At 41.5% G+C, this 9,107-nt stretch overlaps 1 protein-coding gene across 2 annotated transcripts in view; it reads left to right on the top strand.

Moving 5' to 3' along the window:
* Positions 1–259: 259 nt before the first annotated feature.
* RNF185 (ring finger protein 185) overlaps positions 260–9,107 on the top strand; it is a 39,750-nt gene continuing 30,902 nt past the window's right edge. The window contains exon 1 of one of the 2 annotated variants that reach the window (XM_059139329.1): positions 260–409. The gene's annotated coding sequence lies outside the window, so the exon portion shown is untranslated. The remainder of the gene's footprint in view (positions 410–9,107) is intronic. The other variant, XM_059139330.1, reaches the window with a different exon arrangement.

The raw sequence follows: 9,107 nt of genomic DNA, 5'->3' as shown, positions 1-9,107 counted from the left end.
GTCAGTGGTATCTCTCCTTCAAGTTAGTTCCTGTGTCTTTTAACACGTTCTCATCATTCTGATTCCCATCATCCTTACATTTCGGTTCAACACGATGTTCCAAGCTTAGCTGGTACTTTCCCTGCCCTGACTCAGGCTCTTTGAAAAAGCTGCCTACCAGCCCCTGTTTCTCCGCTTTCTGCCCTCAGGCGGAACCTTAGGGCCCCTGACCTGGGCGGGAGACCCGCGCAGCGGACCAACCTTTTCCGGTTATGGCCGGAAGTCCTCGGAGAGGGGCGGCTTTGTGTCAGGTGACCGGAGTCTGCGTCGGAGTCATCGCAGTTCTTACCCGACAGCCTGAAGGGACAGAGTGGCAGGGACGGACGGATAAGCTGGGTTGGCTTCAGCGGTGTTCGCTGAACAGAGGCAGGTACGTGATGGGCTCGGGTGGTAGTTTAGCGGCTGTCGAAGTTGAGGGACGCGGGCAGGGTTTCTGCCTTACTTCTGCCTTAACCGGGCCCACAGGCTGAGACACCTGGCCCGGCGGCGCAGAGACAACAACCCCCGCTCTGCTTGGGACCCTCGCCCCAGAAAAGAGGTGCAGTCGGGGTTGTGGTCTTTTATCCTGTGGTTATAGTTTTGGGAAACTGAGGCCCCGAGAAGGAAAAAGACAGCCACGAGCTCTCCTTTCCGGGCAGGAACTCACTCTAACTCACTTTCTGTCCCCGGCTCGAGACAGCCTTCTCAGGTGGATGTGCTTTAAATGATTTTGCACAGTTGGGCTTGGGAGTGAGAGAGCCGAGAGACTTCGCGGCATACAGCCAGTTGTGCGTTATGGGCCCAATCCATTCCCTTTGTTGCGCCTCCGTTTCCTCGTTTGTAAAACAGGGCAGTGTGCCTAAAATATGGTTCTTATACTGGTCTGTTTTGAAATGTCTCGAGGTGCATGCTTTCAGCGCCGTTCTCAAATAAGACTTCTGATTTAGAATCTGGGTCGGAACCTGGGAACGTTTTGAACATAACACCTCGGGGGTCCTGTACACACTGATGTTTGAAGGGCACTGATTTGAAGTGCTTTCCTGCTGTGAGTACTAGATATCCGTATTCTTTGCTTTGAGGAAGCTGGAGCCGTCTCTGGATCTTTGAAAGAATTGGGATGTTTAGCCCAGAAAAGAAGAGTGGAAGGAAACTGTCTTTAAAAACGGAGAACAGTTGTTATGGTGAAGAGGGCTTCACTTTTTATCTTTGGGGTTGAAAGTGGCAGAGCTCAGACCAGTAGGCGGATTCTCTTGGTTTAATTGAAGAACTTAATGCTGGTCAGAGGTGACCAGCAATGGAATGGATTGGCTCCAAAAGTAATGAGCTTGCGGTTAAAGGAGGTATATAGATATTAGATGGAGGTCCTTTCCAACCTGAAATGTCTGATTCTAAGTAACTCTTTCAACCTTTCTGGTGCTGACTGATATTTTCTGCCCTCTTTTCTTGACACCTTCATCCCCCCCCCCCCCCCCCGAGCCAGCCTACATTTTCTAGAAGTAAGGCCAGTGGTCTGATTTAATGTAATCTATCCCCATCTTTTTTTTTTTTTTTAATTTAATTTTTTTAAAGATTTTATTTATTTATTTGACAGACAGAGATCACAAGTAGGCAGAGAGGCAGGCAGAGAGAGAGAGGGGGAAGCAGGCTCTCCGCTGAGCAGAGAGCCCAATGTGGGGCTCGATCCCAGGACCCTGGTATCATGACCTGAGCTGAAGGCAGAGGCTTTAACCCACTGAGCCACCCAGGTGCCCCTTAATTTTATTTTTTAAAAGATTTTATTTATTTATTTGACAGACAGAGATCACAAGTAGGCAGAGAGGCAGGCAGGCAGAGAGAGGAGGAAGCAGGCTCTCTGCTGAGCAGAGAGCCCGATGTGGGGCTCTATCCCGGGAGTCTGGGATCATGACCCAAGCTGAAGGCAGAGGTTTTAACCCACTGAGCCACCCAGGTGCCCCTGCACCATTTTTTTTTTTTTTCAGGGACTTTGGAATGGCCCATCTGATAAGGGCTCCTTAAGTGTTGTTGAATAACTAAGGAGGTACCCCACCCCATTGGTTTGTAGCTTATGTTCTTAGAGTAACTTGGAAATGCTGTTAAAGACTTTGTGTTTGAGGGCGCCTGAGTGGCTGAGTCAGTCAAGCATCTGCCTTGGGCTCAGGTCTTGATCCTAGGCTCCTGGGATCAAGTCCCGCATTGGGCTCCTTGCTCAGCGGGGAGTCTACTTCTTCTGCCCTCTGCTCATGATCTCTCTTTCTCTTTCAAATAAATAAAATCTTTAAAAAGAGAGAGAGAGAGACTGTGTTTGATTGGGAGAAGCCAGTGAACTCTTTGGATCACAGAATTGAGGAACCTTTGTCGAGAAGGGCCCCTCAGGGTTGTTCAGGCCAGCCTTTCCTGCCCGGATCATAAATCCCTCTTTAATCCTCTCTCCACCAATGTATTATATAGCTCTTATATCTAATGAGAGAATTTTTGCAATCTGTCGGCTAACTTTTCATCCAGCATTTAAAACCAGTCATCCTAGGGATTTGCCTTGCCTGCCAGTTCATCCTCCCTAATGTATAATCTACAGGTAATGCTTCTAGCATATCTTTAGTTTTCTTTTCTTTTTTAGATCTTACTTCTTTATTTGAGAGAGGGAGAGCAGGACCTGTGGGGGTGAGGAACAGTGCAGAGGGACACTCTGTGCACTGAGTGCAGAGCCCCAGGGCTCATGCTTGGACCCTGAGATCATGACCTGAGCTGACCAAGCCCCCCATGCACCACTAGATCATCTTTAGTTTTCTTTTTCTTTTCTTTTACTTTTTTAAAAATTTTATTTATTTACTTGGAGAGAGTGTGTGCGAGCGAGCTTGGGCACACAAGCAGGCAGAATGGCAGCCAGAGGCAGAGAGAGAAGCAGGCCCCCTGCCGAGCAAGGAGCCCGATGTGGGACTCGGGATCATGATCTGAGCCGAAGGCAGTGGCTTAACCAACTGAGCCACCCAGGCATCCCTGTCTTTAGTTTTCTAATTGAATGTTGAAGTTCCTAAAAGCAGGTCACGTTTTCAAAACCTGAAGAATATATAGAGTGCCCTATGGAGCAAAGATTCCATATTATGACCCAGTTCTGCTTACATTCTATCCCCCTCCCAAAAAATAGATTGTGTTTGCGCTAAGGCTTCCTGCTTGTGTTTACCTTCCTGCTTTGTTTGTGTTTCCTAGGATTAAAAACAAAATTGTGAAATGCTTATTCAGATAATATCCAGGTGCTGGTTTAAAATGGTCATAATTCGGGGCGCCTGGGTGGCTCAGTGGGTTAGGCTGCTGCCTTCGGCTCAGGTCATGATCTCAGGGTCCTGGGATCGAGTCCCGCATCGGGCTCTCTGCTCAGCGGGGAGCCTGCTTCCTCCTCTCTCTCTGCCTGCCTCTCTGCCTACTTGTGATCTCTCTCTGTCAAATAAATAAATAAAATCTTTAAAAAAAAATAAAAAAAAAATAAAATGATCATAATTTGGTGATATCTTTAATACTTACTAATCTGAAATTTTTCTTTTAAAAAAGTACCTGAATCAGCATTTCCAAAGTGTGTTCTTCAGGCCGCTACTCGGAAGTGATGCTTCTGAAAAAAAGTGTTCCATAGTAAAAAGAAGTTTGGAAAATGCTGTATATCATTATCTTTTCTTGGAACTTCTCGGCATATAATACCACATTAAATATAGTGAGATGTCCTATAATAAAGAAGCATACCTAATTTTGTTTAACCTAGCGTTGCCAGACTTAATTGTTGTGCATGCAACACTTCTTTTTTAATTGAAGCACACATTGGCAAATTCTTTTTTTTTTTTTTTTTTAAATTTATTTAAGTAGTCTCTACACCTAACATGGGGCTTGAACACATGACCCTGAGATCAAGAGTCTCATGCTTTTCTGGACTGGACCCACCCTGGTGCTTCTTAGAAGGCAAATTCTCATTTGGAGAGTCTGCAGTTTATGGTATGCAGGCCAAATCTGGCTTTATTGCCTGTTTTTGCATGGCATGTGAGCTAGGGATGGATTTTATATTTTTAAATGGTGGGGAATAGATCCAAAAAAGAATAATGTTTTGTGATATGTGAAAATTACAGGAAAATTAAAACTATAAATAAGATTTTATTGGAATACAGCCACACCCATTAATTTACATATCATCTTTGGCGGAAGAGTTGAGTGGTTGCCCCGAAGACCATATGGTTTACAGTCTAAAGTATTTATGGTATGGCATTTTACAGAAAGAATTTAACAGCCCCGACTTGCATTGTGTACATTTTCTAAATTTTTTACCATGTACATTTTTTAACTCTTTGACTTTTTTACATTTTTAACTTTTTTACATTTTTAAACTTTTGTATAATTTATTTTATTTTGAAATAATTTTAGACTTACAAAAATAATATACAAACTTCCTGTATATTTTTCACCCAGCTTTCCCTCATGTTAACATTTTACATAGCCATGTTAAAATTATCTAAATAAGTAATTTAACATTAATACAGTACTACTAACTAATCTGTAGACTTTATTCAGATTTAGCCATTGTATTTTTTCTTTTCCAGGGTCCAGCCCACTTTCCCACATTGCATTTAGTTGTCAAGTCTCCTGAGTCTCTAGTGATCTGAGACAGTTCCTCAAGTCTTTTTCGTTCTTTTTTTTTTTTTTTTTTTAATGTATAAAGATTTTACTTACTTATTGTAAGAGAAGTCACAAGTAGGCAGAGAGGCAGACAGAGGGGGAGGGGGTAGCAGGCTCCCCGCTGACCAGAGAGCCTGATGCAGGACTCAATCCGAGGACCCTGAGATCATGACCTGAGCTGAAGGCGGAGGCTTAATCCATTGAGCCACCCAGGCACTCCTCCTCAAGTCTTTTTTGTCTTTCATAACTGTAAACTTTATTTTTTTAAGCTTTTATTTATTTGTTTGAGAGAGAGAGAAAGTGTAAATGTGGGGGAGGGGCAGAGGGAGAAGCAGGCTCCCCACTGGGCAGGGAGCCCCATGGGTTGGGGGTGGGGAACTCAATCCCAGAATCCTGAGATCATGACCTGCATGACCTGAGCTGACGGCAGAGGTTTTTGTTTCTGTTTTTTTTTTTTTTAAAGATTTTATTTATTTATTTATTTGACAGAGATTACAAGTAGACAGAGGCAGGCAGAGAGAGAGGAAGGGAAGCAGGCTCCCTGCTGAGCCGAGAGCCTGATGCAGGGTTCTATCTCAGCTGAGCTGAAGGCAGAGGCTTTAGCCCACTGGGCCACCCAGGCGCCCCTTTTGATTTTTTTAAAAAACAGAATTCACATATTGTAAAATTTACCATTTAAAGAGTACAATTCAGTAGTTTTTAGTATGTTCACAAGGTTGTATAATCATCACCACTATTTTAATCCCAGACCATTTTCGTGTCCCCCCAAAGAAAACCTGCACATGTTTGCAGTCACTCCTTGATCCCCCGTCTTCCATCCCCTGGCAGTCACTAATATGGATTCATATAGTATGTGCCCTTTTTACAATGTGGGTCTTTTTGTGTCTGGCTTCTTTCATTAAGCATATGTTTTCACTAGGTTCATCCATGTTGTGGCCTGTATTGGTACTTCATTATATTTGATGAATAATATTTCATTGTATGGTTACAGCACATTTTGTTTATCCATTCATCAATTGATTGACATTTAGATTGTTTCTGCCCTTTGGTTATTATGACTAATGCTTTGGTGAACATTCATGTGCACATTTTTGTTTGAACATATTTTCAGTCCTCCTAGATGTGTCTCCTTAGGAGTGGAATTTGCTGGGTCATATGGCAACTCAATGTTTAACTTTTTGAAGAACTGCCAAACTGTTTTCCACAGCAGCTGCACCATTTTACATTCCTATTAGCAATATGTGAGGGTTCCATTTTCTCCACATCCTCTTCAACACTTGTTATTGTCTCTTTTTGTGGTTATTATTATAGCCACCCTGGTGGTTGCAAAGTGGCATCTAATTGTAGTTTTTATTTTCATTTCCCTAATGACTGATGATGTTGAACATCTTTTCATGTGCATATTGGCCATCTGTGTGTCTTTGGAGAAATGTCTATTCAGATCCTTTGTCTGTTTTGTAATTGAGTTATTTGTTACCACGCACAGTTTTGCATGTAAATATTAAAAGAGTTTGCAGATTGCCTGAAGCCCTTGAAGTAACTGAGAGTGAGCTGAACTGCAGAATCTGGGGCAATGCCAGTAACTCCCTGATCTGAATGAGGTTGGATTTGGACATGCTGAAGTGCATGTAATTGTCCCTTTGAAACTGCTGACCATTCAGAGCTTCTCTCAGCTCCAACCACTACTGATCATGCACAGGTGGCATGGCCATTGTCAGGTAAAAGGGGTACTACAGTATTATTTGAAATGTGATAAGACCACTAGGAGGTCCTGACATCTGAGAGCTACTCTGGTGGTTGTCTGGTCACAGTCAAGGAGTAGAGGAGTCAGTGGTGGTTTGGAATACTCCAGACTTGTGATATTGGGCACCTGCGTGGGGTGGCAGAGCTACCAGTGCACTATGCCTCTTTTGACTCCAGAGCATTTGGCTATACCCAGACCATCTTACACATATAATTAAAAAATAAAACAGGGGCACCTGGATGGCTCAGTTGGGTAAGCATCCAACTCTTGATTTTGCCTTAGGTCATGATCTCAGGGTTGTGAGATCAAGCCCTGCATCTGACTCTGCATTGTGTGTGGAACCTCTCCCTTGAGGTTAAGCATCTACCTTTAGCTCAGATCATGATCTCTGGGTCCTGGGATCAAGTGTCACGTCGCTCCCTGTTTGGTGGGGAATCTGCTGCTTCCATTCCCTCTGCCCCTCTCCACCTCTTCCCAATTTGTGCTCTCTGCTCTTTCTCATGCTCTCTAAAATAAATAAATAAAAAGAAATTTAAAAAAAAAAGAAATTTTATCTGTCCCTCTCCTTCTGCCCCTCCCCCTCTCTTTAAAAGAAAGTTTTTACAAAGAAAAGAGACACTTTAATTTTCAATGTTTCTAATGTTTTAAGTTACAGTAAACTAAATGAGTATTGATTATTACTTTTTCACTTCACTAAGCATGTGTACCAATAGTAAGAGTGTTTTTAATGTGATAAAATTTTAAAAATCCACAGATAATTTTGATTTTCCCATTGATTATTATGACCATTTTTCATAGTATCAGCTTGCATTTTTATTGTTCTGCTTTACTGTACCAAACAAGGGTTGTCTGCATTTTCCTCCAGCATTTTATTTGTTGGTAGAATTCGTGTCCTTAATAAAAAAATGTCCAAAATGCAGAATCTTTACATTTAACTAAGAGGAATTATTCAGTTTGACTAATGTACACCATTCCCCTTTTACTTCAGACTTATAACAGATAAAGAGCATTTCTAGCATTAGGGGCCTTGAAACTCTCTGACAGTTAAATAAAATCTTAAAAAAAAGAAAGAAAGAAAGAAAAAGGATAGGTTTCCTTTTCCAAAGATTAGAAGGACTGGGGGATGAGGAATGAGATATGATAATCCTCACAATTAGAAACCAAATAGAGGCATATTCCTGAGAACGATTAATTGAGTAATTCACTCATTTAATAAGTATTTTAATAAAGTATGTAGAAATTAAGATGGGAGACATTACAGTATAGAAAACACAGATTTTTCTTATTGATTTAGAAATAAGAAAAGATTTAGCCAAATACCAAACTTTAAAGATGTAAGGAAAAAGGTATATTTTGGGGAGCAAATACCTTGAACAGGTGAGAGGAAATGTAATCCATGGTATGAGTGGGTAGTTTAGCCTTAGTTAAGAGCAGAGATAGTTCATGCATGGTAGTAAAGAGAGAAAAAAGAATATAAGACTACAGATAGAGCCAAGTCGTCCTGTTTGGAAGTAGAAAGATAAGGCAGCTCTCTTGTTTTTAGTTTTTTTCAGGGAAATAATAAGGATGGTCATTAGTGAAGGTGAAGAGAAAGTAAGGGTTGTTTATAACTGAAGGAGTAAAAAGTTACGAAACAGCCATCACAGACTTATAAATTACATTGACTCAAAATATGGTGAAAGGATTGCTAAAAATTGCAAGGGGTTTGGGGTGCCTGGGTGGCTCAGTTAGTTGTTGGGTGTCTACCTTCTGCTCAGGTTCCTTGCTCAGCGGGAAGCCTGTTTCTTCCTCTCCCACTCCCCTTGTATTCCCCCTCTCGCTGTCTCTCTATTAAATAAATAAATAAAATCTTAAAAAAAAAATTGCAGGGGGTCTTGAGGTCATAAATTCAAGGTAAGTTGATCAGAAAATCTCCTTCTTGTAGGCCTATTCAATTCTTTTAATATATCAGTAAATAGGAAGGCATTATTTTACTGGTTTACATTTTTTAAAGTAAGTCCTTTATGGAAACTAAGGGGGGAAAGGAAATTATGGAGGTATGCATATGGGGAAAAGGATGGACCATGAGATCTAAATAAGATTAAAAGGAAGAAAGCACTTGAAGAGCCTTAATGTGCAGTAGAAAGAGGGTAAAGTTAGTGAACCAGCCATCCCAGGTATTTGAAGTCTTATCTAACTGAACAGTTAAGAAGGAATTTGCTAGAATTTGGGAAGTGGTGGTCAGATGATGAGACTACTGAAATACATGTTTTAGTAGTCCAGTAATAGTTAATGACGAATTTTAGAGCCTGGCCACAGACAGGGGTTGGTGAAGTTGAGCAGAAAACAAGATATTAATGAAAAGCTTAAAGAAGCAAGTGGCTGGATCAGGTACCAGGCAGGTTATCTCTGGAGATATTGAACATACTCTTAAAAATAATGGGAAATGTGGTGGAGAGAAGTGCAGTTAGGCAGATGCTAAAATAGAGAAATTAAAGGACATGACCAGCTCAGTCAAAGGAAATATGCGCACTGATTAGATTAGACTTGGTAATCAGTTACACTGATAATCTATTCACAATAAGTTCTATTTAATACTTTCTTCTTTGAAATGAGTGTGTGTGTGTGTGTGTCTGTACTATAAATTACACTGTTCTGTGAGGAGTTTGTAGAGAGGTACCTTTGCACGTGTAAGGGGGGTCCACTGACCATCATT

Source organism: Mustela lutreola, chromosome 11 (genome assembly GCF_030435805.1).
Source record: "Mustela lutreola isolate mMusLut2 chromosome 11, mMusLut2.pri, whole genome shotgun sequence".
Lineage (NCBI taxonomy): Eukaryota > Metazoa > Chordata > Mammalia > Carnivora > Mustelidae > Mustela > Mustela lutreola.
This window is presented reverse-complemented; position numbering and strand designations above follow the sequence as displayed.